The following is an 18070-nucleotide window of genomic DNA, read 5'->3' on the forward strand; positions in this document are numbered from 1 at the left end:
TTTAAAATAATACCCTAGGAGGTTCAAGAAATAGAAGTGATGGGGGTCTCCCTGACCAGAAGAGACCGTGCCTGGGTAAACTGGGCAACCAGCTGGCCATTTGCGATCACCTCCCAAGGGCCACCACTCCTGCCACGGCCTGCAGGGGGCACCATGTCCCAGGCCACGGCTCCCAGGACTGGAGGGTCCTGAGCATTCCTGCCCCTCCAGGGGCAGCTGGACACAGTGAGGAGGGGTGGCCCCTCTGTTCTACTAGACACGCCCACAGAAGCAGGGGCACACCAGTGGTGACCCCAGAGGGTTGGAGCAAGCCAGGGAACCTCAGGGTGGGAATTCCATCTTCTGCAGAAGCTTCTAAACCTAGAGTGTGTGGGGCTGGGGAGGGGGTGTTGAGGAGAAAGAAGGGGTCCTATGCTCTCGGGCTCAAACCTTCACCTCCTTTATGGTGAGGACAGGTGGGGACATCCAGGAGAAGACAGCACAGGAGGAGAGGAGATGCTGTTCCTCACAGGTGGAAATCAATCTTTAGGGAATGAACCCCTTTTGTTTCCTTTGGGTCACTTCCCAGTGGGGCAAGATCCTTGGGGACCACTGGCAAGAGAACCTCCAAGCTAACATTTATCTTTCCCCTGACCCATTTGAATTCTATTCCTCTTCCTCTCTTTTTAAAACTTTAGCCGAAGCAACTGCAACCACGCACAGGACATTCTGCTCTGTTCTTCCTAAATCTCATCACTGTTTTTCCTAGTTGGACAGAAGAGAAACAAGAGAGGTTAAGAGACCGAGGAAAGGTCACACAGCTAACCGTGCTGGTCTTACTAAACCCTTCGTTCCATGGTAATGTCTCTGCATTGGGTCCCCTTCCGCCCAAGGGTTTGGGGGCAGTGAGGAAGGGGGAAAGAAGACCCAAAGAGGAGAGAAAAGACCCAAGAAAGTCTGGCTTTTATGAAAACTTACTGGAAGGCCAGGAACCAGTGAGTTACCTGCCTTGGGCCTCCGTTTTCTCATAAGTAGCCGAAGGGGCTGAGACAGACAGGCTGGAGGGACCGCCCTGAGCAGTTCCGACACCTGAACCCCCCTGCTGAGCTGCAGGAGGGAGGCACAGGTGGCAGGTGGGGGGTTAGAGAAGGGTCCTGGGGCAAGAGGCTGGTGGCTGCTCCCGCCTGGGAGGTGGGAACTGAGCCCCACCCCAGCCCAGTCCCCCAGGATGGGAGCAGTAAGGCATCGCCCTGTCCCCCAACCCTCTCACTCCTGAGCTTCAGGAAAGGCGAGCAGACGGATGTCACCTCCCGGGGCCTCAGGCTGTGAACACTGGCTCGTGGGGTCCCCGCTGATGCTAGGATCTGCTAAGATCACAGCTGAGCATATCCACAGGGGTGGCTCCGGGAGAGAACTCGGGCTTCCGCCCAGGCTGCAGCTAACATAAGGCACAGCTGTCCTTCGCCCACACAGCGCAACCTCGGGACAGACGGCGAGAGAGGGGAAGGGCAGCTCGAGGAGCCACATTTTAGGAAACTGCCAACGGAGCCAGCTCGGGTTCTCCAAATCTCTTCAGTCTGAGCCGCCAGCTCCCTGACTGGCCAGCCAAGCCCTGTCCCTGGCTCCCTGAACCCTCTCCATCCAGGGGTTCCTCTACCAAGCTGCGTGCTCACCACCAGCCAACACGCACCAGCTGGGGCTCTGCTCCCCTCCAGCGGGGCTCCGGGAGGAGGGCCAGGGAGGGCCTGGCCTCTTAAGAGCTGGGTCCTTAAAGCTTCCAAAGAGCAGGGCCACGGGAGTTGAACGTGGCCTGCACGCTTGTATGAACAAATGCCAGTCTGTCTGGGTCAAAAATCAACTGATGAGGGAACCAAACAGGGGCTTAAAGAAGGCAAGTGAAAAGGCAAGAAATGCAAACCACACATTCTCCAGGGGGAAAGAGGGACTGGGCCAAGTGCCTAGAGAGAAGCAAGGTGGCAGGGTCTGTGGAAAGAGGGCTGCGCAGAGCTCTGGCCTCCTCTGTAAACAAGGGGAGACAGGCAGGCCTGTCTCTGAAGTCCTTCCAGCTGTGAGGGAGAGAAGCCTGAAGGAGAGAGGAATGTGGTGTGCCTGCGTGTGTGCATTCTGCAGAGGAAGGAAGACTAGGGCTGGGGGGCGGGGGGGTCAGATCTGGGAACCCAGAGTCCTCCACTCTATTGACAACAGGCTCCCATCTCCTATCCTGCAGGCCTGTGGACTCTCCAGGGGGCCCGTGTCCTCCTCCCTCTCCATCCCTGCAGCCCAGCACAGGGCCTGCTACAAAGTAGGTGCTCAGTGCCTCTGTTCAGTGGAACTGACTTCATCAGAGAGATGGCCGTTCCCAGATGAGGAGCAATTCAGACAAGCCAAACGTGCTTACAGCAGAGCTAGGCTCCAACCATGCTCTGCGACTTGCTCACTCACAAAACACTTTGTCCCTCAGGACTCCCCACAAGGTAGTCAGCACCCAGGGGCTCCACGGCTGAGCCACCTCCCTTCCAAGAGGCCAGCATGCCGTAAGGCTGGGACGCCGGGCCTCCAGGTACTGCCTCCATCCTGCTGAGCGAGGCTCTCTGAGCCAGTGCAGGCTGCGTGCTGGGGAGTGCATGGGCTCAGGGGACCCCCGGGGGACCAGGAACAGGGAACAGGAAATGCCTGGTGATGATTTCCTGAGACAATTCTGTGGGGAAGGAGTTCATGAGCCTCAGGCAACTTTCTGAGGCAGATCTGTGAAAACAAACTTGTTCTTTCAGGGAGATTCGATTCTCCTTTCCCTAAAGTCCAAAGCTCGTCACCCCGGGCGTGTTAGTCACTGCAGACAGACGCTGCAGTCACAGCCGGCTGTCCCAAGCGGGCGACAGGCATGACGCGCAGCACACGGCCGGCTCCTGGGCACCGCAGGGCATCACAAGCAGAACCAGCCCCCGCGCGCTCTCCACCCGCCCCACGTGGAGCCTCCCGACGTCTCAGTGTAAGGCCTCCCAGTTTTTTTCCGGCATTTCTGTAGAGACTTCAAATAAAATTGGATTCTTGGTATATATCCGGTTTGGTTTTTTATCACATTGTACTTTCTCACAATATTAAAATTCCTCAAAAACATGATTTTTAATTGTTTAATTTAGCATTCTGGATATATTCGATCATTGTCCTACTTGGGAGCACACAGATCGCTTCCAGTTTGTTCTATTGTATTTCTATTCAACAGTAAAAGGGATAGCTGGGAGATGAACCTCTGTGCCTATCTGATCATTTCCTCAGGAGAAATTCCCCAAAGGGAAAGTATACTTTTTTCTAATATATTGTTGAGCCAATGTTTACCACAGTGACGTTCACAGTCCCTCAAAGCTATCAGTCGCAGGCCTCCGCCTACTCTCTCCAAGGTGCTTCTAGAATTATCCACTACTTTTTGTAGTGACAGAGTTGCAGCTCTACCCCATTAGCCTCATGTGGATTTTATATTTTTGATCCCAGAATTCAAAACCTATCTGGAGATCTCCAATAAGTTGGTTTAATAAGTACACAGTCCTGTAATCACGGCAAAAGGCCTCCTCTCCACAAACATTCATATCTACTTGAAAGAAACCTTCCATCCCCTTAAGGGACTTCGTGTGCTCAGAATCCAGTAAAGTGAACACGGAAGTGGACATAGAGCCCCAAGTGACCTAGGTGGTCATGTAACACCCCTCCAGCCAATGTTTTCCTCCATAAAGGGGTGGGGGGGCTTCCCCTCCACCCAGGCTCCTGGTGAGGACGAGATGAGAGCACTTTCCGGTAAACTCCACAGAGCAGCACACATTGTCACTAATCCAAGGAAACACCGCTGTCAGACCCCCAACCTTCCCAAATTTACAACTGCTTTAACAGTGCTGGGACACACTGCAGCCCGTGCTGTCCCTGGGGTGACAGAGGACAGGGTGCTGCGAAACAGCCTGCCCTTCGAGAAGGATTACACACACACACACACACACACACACACACACACACACCCGTGGCTCTCTGCTCTGCCTGCCAGGGCCAGGGTGGGGACAAGAGGCAACTGCCCTGTTACCAAAGCGAATAACCTCTTCCTTGGTATGGTTACGTCTTCGGCCTTTAGACTCTGGCATTTTCCATCTCCTTGATTTTGTTTCAGGGAGACTTCCATGGAGACAAATGGGACAATGATCCCCCCATGTGCTGTGGATAGACAACCTCGTGGGAAGAGAAGAACTGATACAGAGAAAACAGTGGGAATGAAGCAGGCAGAACAGAAGGGCTCGGAGAAACCACAGGGCCTAGGAGGGGACACAGGGTGCAAAGGTAAACATAGGCACCAGCAAGTGCAGGACACTGGTTCCAAACAGCCACTGTGAGAGAATGAGCACACGTGCATCCCTCCATGTGCGGTGCAGGAGGCTGTCTCTGAGCGGCTGAAGCACGATGAATGAAGTGCGTGGCCCAGCCAAGAGCCACGGCTGACCACAGACTCAGGAACGATCAATGAAGGTCGTTCCAGGTTGGGGGGTGGTTGTTATGCAGCATTATCGTGGCAAAATATAACCGATACAAATGATATCTGGTAAACAAAATCCCCACCCTGACCTCAATACCCAGCCAAACCCCACCCAGAGCTGTTTGGGTTTGGACTTCCAAACCTGTGAGCAGTGGGAGGCCTAAAGCCCAGACCGGGGAGGCAAACAGGAGACACCAGGGGCAGACAGAACCAGTCTGCTCCCACCCCCACACCAGAGTGAGGAGAGGGGGCTGGGGAAGGGCCCAGAACCTCCTCAGGCATCCTGTGCAGGGCTGGGATAAGGCTCCATCACGGAGCCAAATCTGAGCCAGCAGCCAGAGAGCGGCCCGGGAAGGCCTTGGAGCCTGCATTCAGCCCCTGGGGGACCCGCTGCTGTGAGCCTTCCACCATGCCTGCCCAGGAGGGAGGGGAGAGGGGCCGTTCACCTGCCACCGCCCAGTCTGCCAGCCCCAGACAAGCCAGCTGTGAGTGGCCGGGGTGGCAGGAGAGCAGGTGAGAGTCTAAAGGAGGGAGAAAAAGCAGGGATGAATATAAAAAATACTTGCCCCCAAGCTGCTGCTTCCCAAGGCCTCCGAGATTCTGGTAAGAGCCCTCCGATCTGCGCCCAGGTATTAATATTCCAGGGAACCCTTAGCAACAGGCCTTGACATCTGGTCTGTTACCATGATACAGGCAACATGCTAATAGCAAGATAAGGTGAGCTGAGACGTCCACGTTCCCTCCACCTGTCACACTGCACCAGGAGGATCAAAGAGCCAGACGGGAAGCCTCAGGGGCCTGTCTGAAACCAGAGCGAACCTCTCTATGGAGTCTGGGGCTAATTGTGCATGAGGCAGGGCTCCAGGGTTTGGGAGATGAGGCCCCCTGAGGAAGCTACTGCCTGACAAATGTCCCTGGAACCCACCCTGGCAGCAGGTGTCCTGACAGATCTGCTTCCTCGGGTGACTCTTCCCTCCCCACCCTGCTCAGTTCTCTGCCTCTCTTGCCCAAACAATGGCAAAAGCCTTGGAGTTGGCCTTTGGACCTCCTGAGGCCTCACACCCTTCACTTGCAGCCAGAGAGGTCAGTCACACTTAGAGCTTAGGTCAGAACCTGTGATTCCCTTGTTCAAAAACCTTCAATGGCTCTCTACCGCCAAAGGGAAAAAAAAAACCCCAAAGCCACATTTGAGGTCATCCATGATCTGGCCCGAAATACCCTTCCAGTCTCACCTGCCACTACATCCCTCCACAAAACTCACGGTCTAGCCACTGGGAACCTGGACGCATTCTGGCCTCTTGGCTCTGTCTCAGAACTTCTCATGTGAAACGTCGTTCCTGCACACTGTCGACCTGCAGCGGCCTGGTTCCACCTCTCTGGGAATTCCCTCACTCCTCCCCACCCAGCTCCTGTTTGGAATCCACCCCCTTGCCTCCCCACAGCATTTCATCCCCCTCTGTACCCTGGGGTACCTCTGTTACCCATAAGAAGACCACAGCTCCCAGGATGCACCTTGGTGTCCCTGGGCTAGCACGGTGCTCAGAACGTGGTGGGTGTCGGTCCACCTTTATGGACCTAATACTAAACTTCGAGAGTTGACTGCAGCCCATGGACTAACGCCCAGCCTCCCCGGCCTAGAACCAAAGGCCCCACAGTGTGACCCTCACATTTCCTTAACCATGTGCAGGCCCATCCCCTGCACAGGCCTCATGGGTCCTGCCTCTGGCCCACTCTGCAAAGTGGTTTCCACCAACTAGAACCATAGGAAATCTAGAAAGGACCCCAACTCTTGAGGAATGGTCAACAACAGTGCATCTAATATCACAAATGACAAATGACCTAGACAAGGCTTTATGGCAAGATTCGGTACAAGAAGTAGGCGCAATGATGGCACAAGGGCCCAATCACATACCCGTGCGGGAAATGCAGAGTCCACACGTTAGAGTACAGTTTGGCACTGGGGGTGAGTTTATTTCTCTAAGCATTTTCTAAGGGTAAGTAAGGCACCCTTCCTGTCCTCGGGGCTCCGGCTCACATTCCTCCTTTTGGGTAGGGCTCTCTAAGACCCGCAGTCCCTGCTCGGATTCCTGCAGCCTTTCTTGTCTGTGGCCTTCCAGGCCAGCCAATCCCAGACACCCCGTGGCCCATTCCGTGGCACATCCCCACTGAGTCACAGAGCTAGGAGTCGACTGTGGTCCCTCCGAGAGGCAAGAAGCAGCCACTGTTGGCTCCGTCGCCCTCGCTCATTCCACAAACCAGCACTGAGTGTTGAGCGCATCTGAGTTTGCTGCAGGGTGAGCTGGGCAGTTCTCTGTGCCCCCAGAAGGCCTCCCGCGGCAGGGTCTTCTCCCCAACGCAGTAAATCCTCACCCACGATGCCCACTCTGCTGGGCCCAAACCCCTGCCCGTCTCTTTGTCTAACTGAAACCGTTTTCTCATTCCCAGGCTGAAATGCTGTGGAAAGCCTCCAACCGAAATGAGATGCAAACCATCCCACTTCTTCCCCCTCTCACTTCGAGTGCCAGCCCTCCAATTTTAACAGCCGCACGCTCTGCCTGCCTGTCCCCAGAGGCACAGCTCGCTTTTGTTACTTCTGAAAGGCCTAAAACAGGGCAGGTACAAGTCCCAGATCGAGGCACTCCCAGTTAGCGGAGCCCCGCCCTGGGGTAACCAGACCCCCTGGGCCAGGCTCAACCTGCACACTGCAGGAGAAAGGGCAGCCTCACAGTCCCCGAGCAGTGGTCCGTTCCGCATCGGCCCACACGGTATCCGTCTCCTAGTGCCGCTGCATCCATTTACCACAAACGGGGAGGCTTATGCAGTTCTAGAGCTCGGAAGTCCAAACCCGAGATGTTGACAGGGCCAAGTTCTCTCCGAAAGACCTACAGAGGAATCTATCCCATGCCTCTCTCTTGGCTTCTGGGGTTTGCACCGCAGTCCTTGGTGCTCCCTGGCTTGAAGCTTGGCATCCGATCTCTGTGTTCATCTTCATGTAGCCTTCTTCCCATGGTCGTCTCCCTGCGCATGGTCGTTCGCATGGTCGTCTCCCTGCGCCTCTCACTATATGGGACCGAGACCAAGGGGACTCCAGGATGACCTCACTGGAACAAAGGACAACCACAGTGCCCCTATTTCCCAATAAGGCCACATTCTGAGGTGCTGGGTGTAGGAATTCAACATATCCCTCTGGGGGACACGATTCGCCCTGTAACACAGGGCAACAACAGAAACCGGAGCCCTCCCCTGGGGGCGGGGACAGAGGCCGTGAGGACCCTTAGGTGTGTACATAGATGCTCCCGTTGGTCTAAAATGCCTTCTGGGGGCGCCTGGGTGGCGCAGTCGTTAAGTGTCTGACTTCGGCTCAGGGCGTGATCCCGGTGTTCTGGGATCGAGCCCCACATCAGGCTCCTCCGCTGGGAGCCTGCTTCTTCCTCTCCCACTCCCCCTGCTTGTGTTCCCTCTCTGCTGGCTGTCTCTATCTCTGTCAAATAAATAAGTAAAATCTTAAAAAAATAAAAAATAAAAAAATAAAAAAAAATAAAATGCCTTCTGGAGTTTCTAGGTGCAGGAAACTAGGAGAGGAGCCCAAATCTAAGATAGCTGTCATGGCTGATGTAAAAAGAGGATTCAAGAAAACAATCTCTGGGACGCCTGGGTGGCTCAGTCAGTTAAGCGTCCGCCTTTGGCTCAGGTCATGATCCCAGGGTCCTTGCTCAGCGGGGAGTCTGCTGCTCCCTCTCCCACTCCCCCTGCTTGTGCTTGCCCTTTCTCTCTCTCTCTCTCTGACAAATAAATAAATACAGTCTTTAAAAAAAAAAAAAAACCAACAATCTCCTCTGGTCATTGCTTCTCTTGGGAGTTCTTAACAGGGGAGCTATGATCTCGGATGGGAATAAATTATACCTTTATTTTTATTACCCTGCAACTGAAATTGTCTATTTTCTTTCACTATGAATGTAGACAACACATCACAGTCATATTATCAGCGCCCGTGGCTTGGTCATTAGAGACCAGCAGATATTTACATATCACAGAATTGCAGCTATCTCCAAGTTTTGTTTATGTTCGTCACTACTTCAAATTCCATCAGTTGTTAGACCTACTGTACGGTGGTTTACCTAATGATTCAAAAAAGGAGGACAGAGATTACTGTATCAAAAGCTTGTTTTTAAAAAGCACCTGATAACTCTAAGTCAATATAATTGGCACCTCTGTAATCCTGTTTGCGCATTTAAAATCATTATCTTGAGAAAGGTTCCACAGGATTCACCAGACTATCAAAAAAGGGTTGATGGCACAAAAAAAGAACAGGAGATGGAATCAGAACTCAATTAAGGTTACCAGAAGAAAACAAGCTTTCAGGGTAATCAGGTGTCTGTGGCCCCAGGGACTCTGCTCGGAAAATGCCCCAGTCCTCCCAGGGCGGCCAGGCACCTGGCTTGGGGTGCATGGTAAGGGGTGTTAGAGCCGCTTGTCTTTTAGCGAAGACAAGCCTGCGTCCATGTAGGCGATGTGTGTGTCTGAAAAGTCACAGGCAAACAACTTCCACGAAGGAAATCTGAGTTTAGTTCACCCCTGGGAGTTGTTGGAGGAACCCAGCAGAAACTTCTCCACGAAGCAGAGAAACCTCTGGAAGGAAGCAGATGCACCCCTTCTCACCTGCTCAGTACAGTCCCAATCTTCAGGTATGCGGATGGGGGCAGTCCTCCAGGTCCCCGGGGCAGCTCCGGCACCGCCACCACCCCCAGTGGCCTCCTCACGGCCCCGCCAGGACACCAGCTCTCAGGTGGTTCTTCTCAGGCTGCGCCAGGTACGTCTCCATTCTTCTTCCACCCACTCCACCGGAGCCTGGGCGGGAACCCTGGCCCTGGCTATTTGCTTAAAGCCAGCAGCCAAGGCAAGCCCCAGCCGACCTAGCCTGCTATCTGCCAGCCAGCTGTCCCCTCTCGTTCATGGAAACACAAACAGACGTCTCTCTGTTCCAACTCCAAGGTTAAGTACTGCACTGCCAGGTGCCAGCTGTCAACTTCTCTGCGTGCTCCCCATTCCCCTGGTAGAGGCTAAGACCCCAAACAAATGGGCGTGCCCACCCTGAATGCCCACAGTGAGGGCTGCCAAGGACTCAGGCACGAGAGAGGAGAGACACCCAGCGCATGGCGTGGCACAGAGGAGACGAGCAGGAGAAAGGCCAGATGGGACCGGCGGTATCTTGCTGTAGTCTTTGAGGATTTTAGGAGCAGCCTACCAATTAAACTGTATCTGCAAACGCCCAGTTGGCCCTGAGCTATCCGTCGGGAGAGGGAGAGCAGCCGGCTTTATGGGGCACCACCGACCTGCTATACCTGTCACAGGCCAACCTTCAGAAATACATCCCAATCCCAAGCGGATGGCTTGACCGTCATCCCCTTCCAGAGAAGGAGCTGAGACCTGCTGCTTGAGAGGGGCAGCCTCAAGGCCCCCCAGCTGGCCCCTGGCACTTTCAGTCACCTTCTCTGTCCCCCACGGAGCCCTGGCTATGGCACGTGGCAGCTACTGAAAGTGACAGACCAGGCGTAGTCTGCAGCCATTTCCCGCGCTCCCAGCACAAGGGAGTATGCCAGAAGCTCACAGACACGGAGATGTGCAGAAACTGGCCAAATAGTTCCGAGAAGGCTCGGGGTTCCCTGGGTCACAGCAGTGCTTGGAAGCTGCCCCGGCCCACCCTAGAGCCCGCAGAGCAGTGAGGCACGAAGCCACAGGTCTCTGATGGCCCCTGCTCCCCACCATTCCCACTGCCTGACCCACGTGCTCAGCCAGACCTCAGTGACCCTAGGATCCTAAGTGGTTCACCTGCCTCCAGGCTCCCCTGCCCAGATGCAGCCTACCCCGCCACCAGATGGGCCCCAGCAAAGCCCGGCTCTATGCAGACACCGCCAAATCAAGCCCAGCATCCTCACCTGGAAGTTCCTGGCCATCCACAGGCTCTACCCCACCTTGCCAAATTTGTCCCCAGACACACGGAAACACTTGGCATTATCCCCCATGTCTGAGCCCACACCTCTTCCAGGCAGCCCTCTTGTTGCCCCCCACTCCACATCTACTGCCCCAGCCTGAAGCAGCTGCTCGCTCCCTGACATCTTCATAAACGCTTTTTACCCCTTCCCAGCACGTGACAGTTTCTGGTGGCTTATGAATGTGTCTGACCTTTCCCATCGGACCAAATGCACCCTGGGAGCAGGACAAGCCTCGTGCCCGGACGACGCTCCAGACGTGTGCACTGGAAGAGAACTGAGAGTCCCGGATACACCCATTCGTCCAGGGTCCAATGATTTCAGACAAGGGCGACAAGACCGTTCAATGGGGAAACGAGCTTCCTTTCTACAAATGCTGTTGTCACAACTGGGTAGCCGCAGGCAAAAGTAGGAAGTCGGACCCTTACCTCACACCACTTAAAAAATTGTAAACGGACTGAAGAATTACAACTATAAAACTCTTTGAAGAAAATATAGAGGTAAATCTTTACAACCTCAAACTTAGCCGTGGTTTCTTAGATAAGACATCAAAAGTGTGAGCAACAAAAGAAAAAAAAAAAACCAGATAATCTGGTCTGCATCGACATTAAAAACTTCAGTGCACCAAAGGATATTCTCAAGAAGGTGAAAAGATGACCCACAGAATGGGAGAAAATATTTGCAAATCATGTATCTGACAAGGGTCTAGTATTCAGAACAAGCGAAGAACTCTTCCAGCTCAACAATAAAAGAAAACTTGGGGCGCCTGGGTGGCACAGCGGTTAAGCGTCTGCCTTCGGCTTAGGGCATGATCCCGGCGTTATGGGATCGAGCCCCACATCAGGCTCTTCTGCTATGAGCCTGCTTCTTCCTCTCCCACTCCCCCTGCTTGTGTTCCCTCTCTTGCTGGCTGTCTCTATCTCTGTCGAATAAATAAAATAAAATCTTTAAAAAAAAAAAACAATAAAAGAAAACTCAATTTAAAAATGGACAAAGGACTTACACAGACATTTCTCCAAGGCACATGCACACATGCCCAAGAGCACACGAGAAGATGTTTGACACCATCAGCATTAGGGAAATGCAAACCAAAACCACAATGAGACGTCACTTCACACCTACCGGGATGGCGAACATTTGTTAAATGGAAAATAATGAGTGTTGGCGAGGAGACACTGGAGCCCTCTTACACTGCTTGTGGGAATGTAAAACGCTGCAGCCACTGTGCAAAAGAGTTTGCCGGGTCCTCAAAAAGTCAAACATAGAGGGGCACCTGGCTGGCTCTGTCGGAAGAGCGTGCAGCTCTTGATCTCGGCGTTTCAAGTTCAAACCCCACGTTGGGTATAGAGATTATTTAAAAATATAATCTTAAAAAAACAACAAAAAAAGTCAACTATAGAATTACCGTATTACTCATCGATTCCACTGCTAGGTGTATTCCCCAAAGAACTGAAAACAGGTGTTCTATCAAAAACTTGTACATAGATGTGCATAGCAGCACTGTCCACAAGAGCCAAAAGGCTGCGGAAACAACCCAATGTCCGTCAACTAATGAGCGGATAAACAAAATACGGCAAAGCTGTACGGTGGAACATTACTCGGTCATAAAAAGGAACAAAGTACCTATTCATGCTACAACATGGATGAACCTTGAAAACGTGATGCCAAAAGTAGCCGGCCACAAAAGTCTGCATCATATATGACTACCTTTGTGTGAAATGCCCAAAACAGGTCAATCTCTGGAGACAGGAAGTAGATTGGTGGCTGCCTGGGGCTCATGGGAAAGAGGGCAGGAGCGAAAGCATACGGGGTTTACCTTCACACTGATAGAAATGTTCAAAAACTGGCTGTCGTGATGGCTGCCCCATCTGTGAATATACTAAAATCCATTGAATTGTACGATTTTTTTTTTGAATTGTACATTTTAAATGGGTGACCTCTATGGTGTGTAGATTATATCTCAATAAAGCTGTTTAAAAAGTCATCAGGCACAGTGAGGAATGAACTGGGGTCTGAACCACACAGCCAGGTACACAGTCTCCAGGGGGCAAAGAGCTGGCCACTTGTATTTTACCATCAACCCCTGATGGTCTGGGGCCAGATTAAGTGTAAATTAACCTCAAAAAAACCAAACCACACAACAGATGGTGCATTTGTGAAAACACTGCAGGAGAAGGGCAGGGGAGAGAGAGAGAGACAGAAAGCAAATATGGTCAAATGCTAAGAATTACTGAATCTCGGGGGAGGGATGACAGGTTTTCTTTTTACTGTTCGTCCAGCTTTTCTGCAATGGTTGAAAACCTTCACAATAAAAACTTTCATGGTGAGCTCTCAATGGTTAAAGCTGGAATGATTTGGGCAACAAAATAAATAACACCAGAATCAGATTATATAACCTGCAAGAAAAATATCTATGAGTCCTTACATAAATAATTGAGTAAATAAATAGAGAGGACAGCTCTTTCTCACAGAAGAGCTCCAATTAACAAATGTAGAGGGAATTAAGGAAACCAAAGAATCACCATTAAAACATCTCCATAATAATTGTTACAGGGAAGATCTGTGGACGGATTCCAAAATTAGGAGGCAAAAGTTTGAGAACAAACAGGGTATTTGCATACTCCCCAAGTATCTCCCCCAGAATATCTGTTGATTACAAAGGGGAAAATAGTGTTTTTACAGGGGAGAAGCCAGCAGACACTACCTGACTCAAGTGACCAAAACTAATGTCACCAGTGGTGAGACATTTAGACATCACGTACCTCCTGATACAAGGCACTGAGAGACCTATCCCTCTGTGAGATTCTGACCAGAAATGCATAGCCCCAAGTGAATCGTGAGAAAATACCAGACGAACCCAAACGGAGGGACATTCTATAAAGTAACTGACTAGTGCTCTTCTCACGAGAGATAAGGGAAAAATGAACGAGGAGTGGTCATATTGTTACAGAAGCAGGGCAAGCAGGGTGAGGGGGATACAGGAACTTTCTGAACAATTTTTGCAAATTTTATATAAGTTTAAATTACTTCAAAATAAAAAGCTTTTAAACTATTTATAATTAAAAAACAACTTTGGGGCGCCTGGCTGGGTCAGTCAGAAGAGCACGCGATTCTTGATCTCGGGGTCTTGAGTTCGAGCCCCACATTGGATATAGAGATTACTTAAATAAAAAACAACTTTGCCTTAAGGTGTCTGTTGTTTAGAATCACTTATACCAAGGGATATGTGGTGTGAGGTGGCTTCCAAGGATGGCAACTCCTGGGGGAACATCCCCCCCTGCCCGAAGCAGGAGCTGAGGCCCACTCAGGAAAGGGGGGGGGCTCAAGATGTGACTTTGGTCCCGCTGCCCTAGGGATCTGGGCTGAAGGGAGCAGGAGTTAACCAAAGAAGGAGTGTCTGCCAGGCTCTTTGCTAACTCCTGAGACAAAGGAGGGCTCCACAAAAAGAAGAGAGGACAATAATTAAGAATTTCACAAATGGGGCCTTCTCTGTGTCAGGCAATTTTCAGGACTTTCATTGTTTGAAACTATTACACTTGTATTATTTCTATACTTTAAGATAACATGGATTAAATACTAGATGACTACTTATTTATTTATTTTTAAAGATTTTATTTATTTATTTGACAGAGATAGAGACAGCCAGCAAGAGAGGGAACACAGGCAGGGGAAGCGGGAGAGGAAGAAGCAGGCTCCCAGCGGAGGAGCCCAATGTGGGGCTCGATCCCATAATGCTGGGATCACGCCCTGAGCCGAAGGCAGACGCTTAACCGCTGTGCCACCCAGGCGCCCCTATTTATGTATTTATTTATTTATTTATTTATTTATTTATTTTTTAAAGATTTTATTTATTTATTCGACAGAGATAGAGACAGCCAGCGAGAGAGGGAACACAAGCAGGGGGAGCGGGAGAGGAAGAAGCAGGCTCATAGCAGAGGAGCCTGATGTGGGGCTCGATCCCATAACGCTGGGATCACGCCCTGAGCCGAAGGCAGGCGCTTAACCGCTGTGCCACCCAGGCGCCCCTATTTATTTATTTTTAAAGATTTTTAAAATTTATTTACTTGAGAGAGAGTGCAAGTGGGGGAGGGGGGGAGAGCAGGGCAGAAGGAGAGGGCTGAGCAGGGATCCCGATGGGGGGGTGGGGCTCGATCCCAGGACGCTGGGACTATGCCCTGAGCCACCCGGGCCCCCCTGGATGGCATTTTTAAATAACATTCCAATTTATTTAGTAACTTGTTTAAACTAGTTTTGCTTTAACAGTGACTAGAGTCATCCATGGCCCTGAACTCCTCCAACAACCTGGTTAATGAAGACCATCTTTGTCTCATTACCACTGTCTATGCTACTAATGTATTCTCCTCATGGAAAATTCATAGTGTGCTCTGTGACCCACCAGCCAGAGACGACACTGACCCGAGTTCCAGAAAAGGGAAAGAGAAGCGCAGTAAAATATTAATAACAGAATCTAAGTGGTGGGCATGTCAGATTGCACTGTAAAAGTCATTCAACTCTGCTTTACATTTAAAAATTTTCATAATAAATTGTTAAAATGAAAAATTACAAATCAGTATTTTGGGCACTCAACCCGTAAACCCTGATTCACAGCCTCGGTGGGAGAAAGCAGACCAACGAGCGTAGGATGCCCCATTTGCTGAAAACTACACCCACGCGAGCTCCTCCTCCCCACAGGTGTCTGCAGGTGACAGGGCTTCCTGGAGGGAGGAGAAGCAGTGGGACTTCCCTGCCACGGCAGAGGCCTGGGGCTTGTGGAAACAGTCTCCACATAAATATATTCAGCTCTTCGGGTCCAAACCAAGTCAGAAAATGCAGCAGCCCCATTGCTTTTATTAGCTCCAAATGAATTCGGCAGTGGATGCCCGGGCTGACCACGCAGGCCCCAACCTGGTCCCATACCCCAGGGGGTCCAGCCAAGGGGCACATGAATTTGCCTTTTCCGCCGAGTAATAAAGGGCAGTGGTGCCAAGTCTGTTCTTCAGACCAGGAGTCGGGTTTGCATTCTGCTCTGTGAATTATTAGCTCGGTGACCTTGGACAGCTCCTTTATTTCTCCAAACTTAGCTGCCTCATCTGAAAAATGAGGAGGTGCCTCCTGGGGCTGTTGAGAAGAATAAATTAAATCAGTGGTTCTGAATCAGGGTGATTTTGTCTCCCAAGGGGCATCTGGCGCGTTCTGGAGACAAGGCGGGGGGGAGGGGGTGCCACTGGCTACAGCCCAGCGGGTAGAAGCCAGGATGCCGCTAAACACCCTACAAGGCACAGTCCAGCCCCCCACAACATTAAATCATCAGCTGAAAAGGTCAAAGTGCAAGCTGGAGAAGCTCTGATTTAGATGGTGCGGATAAGACATCCAGCACAGGACCCGAGACCCTGTGCGTTCCCGCTGAGGGCTGCCATCATGGCCACCACTGGACCACCTCCACCGCCATCACCCTCACCATCATTGCCATCGTCCGTATTAGCAGCCTTGCAACTCCCGGTACCCAGCAGAGCTCAGGCAGAGGGCATCAAGGAATGTCACTGTACCAAACTGAACTAACGGGTCCTTCCTTTGGGTGGGGGATCGCCGTCTTCTGATATGCGTCTTCAAGCGCCTAAGCTCACCTGGGGGACCAGGAGCAGTGCAGGGCAGGGAGTGGGTGGGGTAAGGGGAGTAGAAGTGGGGCGTGCTGGGGAAGGGGTCTGAACCGATGATGAAGATACCTGCTGACATTCTCATGTAACACCGACCAAGGGACACCTGGCTGGCTCAGTCGGTTAAGCATCTGACTCTTAATTTCAGCTCAGGTCATGACCTCAGGGTCCTGGGATTGAGCCCCTGCATTGTCAGGCTCCCCACCCAGCAGGGAGTCTGCTTTAGGCTTCTTTCTTTCCCTCTGCCCCTCTCCCCACTGGCTCACTTGCTCTCTCTCTCTCTCTCAAATAAATAAATCTTAAAAAAAAGAAAAAAAACCCTGACCATGTGTGAGTTCTGTTCATTTTACACGTATTAACTCAACCCTCTCAAAGACCGAAGGAGGTCGCTTCATAATAGAATAACAGATCGGCCCTCCCCACCTCCCCATCATGATCGCAGCCACCGAACTGTGTTTCCCTGGCAGGAAGGAGCAGCGTTTCACAGAGTATGCCCTCTGCCTGTGGCCAGTCTTGCCACTTGTCTGACCTCTGTACAAAAAACCTCAAAAGGTAGATGGTTTCTGAGCCTGTCATTCTGTTTTGTGGGCAATGCCCGGAGGACGTCATTTCTGGGCAGGGCAGAAGCCTGGGGAGCAGAAAGTCTATCTCCTGGGAAAAGAAACCAGCATGAGGGGAAAGGCCACACTGCCTTCCCAAGAGACCTGTAGGGGCCCACGGGTGAGGCCATATGAGATGCCAACTCCAACGTCCGTGTCTAATGGAGCCAGGAGCCAGCCAGGAGCCAGCCAGGAGCCAGCCAGTCACCGCTGGGACGCCTCCGTCAACCTGGTCATTTCCCTACCTCTCCTGACTTCCCCTCACTGCCAACAGCAGGGACTCGCTCAGACAAAACGGACCTGGGGTTCATCCGCACAGATGTCAGAATGAGGAGCAGCTGGGCTGTCTACACTTGCAGCCAGGCTTGGAGAAACAGCAACTCAGGGGACAGGGCCCGTAGAAGGTGTGATCAAAAGAAGGCAAGTGCAACAAGTCTGGGGCTTGGAACAAAGGCCATGAGAGGAGGCCAGGGAAGGGCTGAGGCCGAGAAGTGGGTGCCTGCTGGGGCATGACATGCACCCCATATGCACACACACCCTAACCAGTAGGGAAAGATAAATGGGATTCTTGTGGGCTCTGGGGTCTCAAAGACTAGGACAAAGGAAACACAAAAGGTCACATAGGAGAAGTGAAAGGTATACAAGTTAATTATCTATTAGAAGAACCACCATTTATTGAATATTTATTTATTCATCAATCTTGGTGCCAAGTGCTTTAGAAAATCATCTCCTTTATTTTTCATAGCAGGTCTTTTTAAAAAAGATTTTATTTATTTATTTATTTGAGAGCAAGAGCACACGGGTACAGCAGGGGGAGGGGCAAGCAGATTCCACGCTGAGCACGGAGTCCATGGCTCTATCCCACAACCTTGAGATAACGACCTGAGCTGAAATCAAGAGTCCAATGCACAACCGACTGAGCCACCCAAGCACCCCTCATAGCAGGTTTTAACATGCCCATTTTACAGGTGAGCAAACTGAGGCTCCATAAAGACAAATGATTTACCCAACGTGACACAGTCAATAAGTGTCAAAGCCCAGGATTTGAACTCCAAGCCCAAGCTCTTAATTTCAAGGGTATCCCCACTGCTCAACACTAAACAGAACTATACGTGTTTTGGGGGACAATCACCACCACATACACCCACAATCTTTTTTCTTTATCCTTTCAGATAAGTCAGAGACGATGAGTAAGATTTCAAATGGAGGAATGTTATTTTTTTCAAAAATAAGAAAACAAACAACCCAGCTAAAAAATGGGCAAAATGGGGCGCCTGGGTGGCACAGCGGTTAGGCATCTGCCTTCGGCTCAGGGCGTGATCCCGGCGTTATGGGTTT

The 18070-nt window shown here is 51.4% G+C and overlaps 1 protein-coding gene across 6 annotated transcripts in view; it reads right to left on the reverse strand.

Annotated features, from left to right (window-relative positions):
- The window catches only part of RPH3AL (rabphilin 3A like (without C2 domains)), a 161339-nt gene that overhangs the window by 90519 nt on the left and 52750 nt on the right, over positions 1 to 18070 (reverse strand). Inside the window, exon 1 of one of the 6 annotated variants that reach the window (XM_019798371.2) lies at positions 9149 to 9783. The exons of 4 other annotated variants lie outside the window; for them this stretch is intronic. The gene's annotated coding sequence lies outside the window, so the exon portion shown is untranslated. Of the gene's footprint in view, positions 1 to 5055; positions 5132 to 9148; positions 9784 to 18070 lie in introns of those variants that run through there. One more of the 6 variants, XM_019798369.2, reaches the window with a different exon arrangement.

This window comes from Ailuropoda melanoleuca, chromosome 13, assembly GCF_002007445.2.
Source record: "Ailuropoda melanoleuca isolate Jingjing chromosome 13, ASM200744v2, whole genome shotgun sequence".
Classification (NCBI taxonomy): Eukaryota; Metazoa; Chordata; class Mammalia; order Carnivora; family Ursidae; genus Ailuropoda; species Ailuropoda melanoleuca.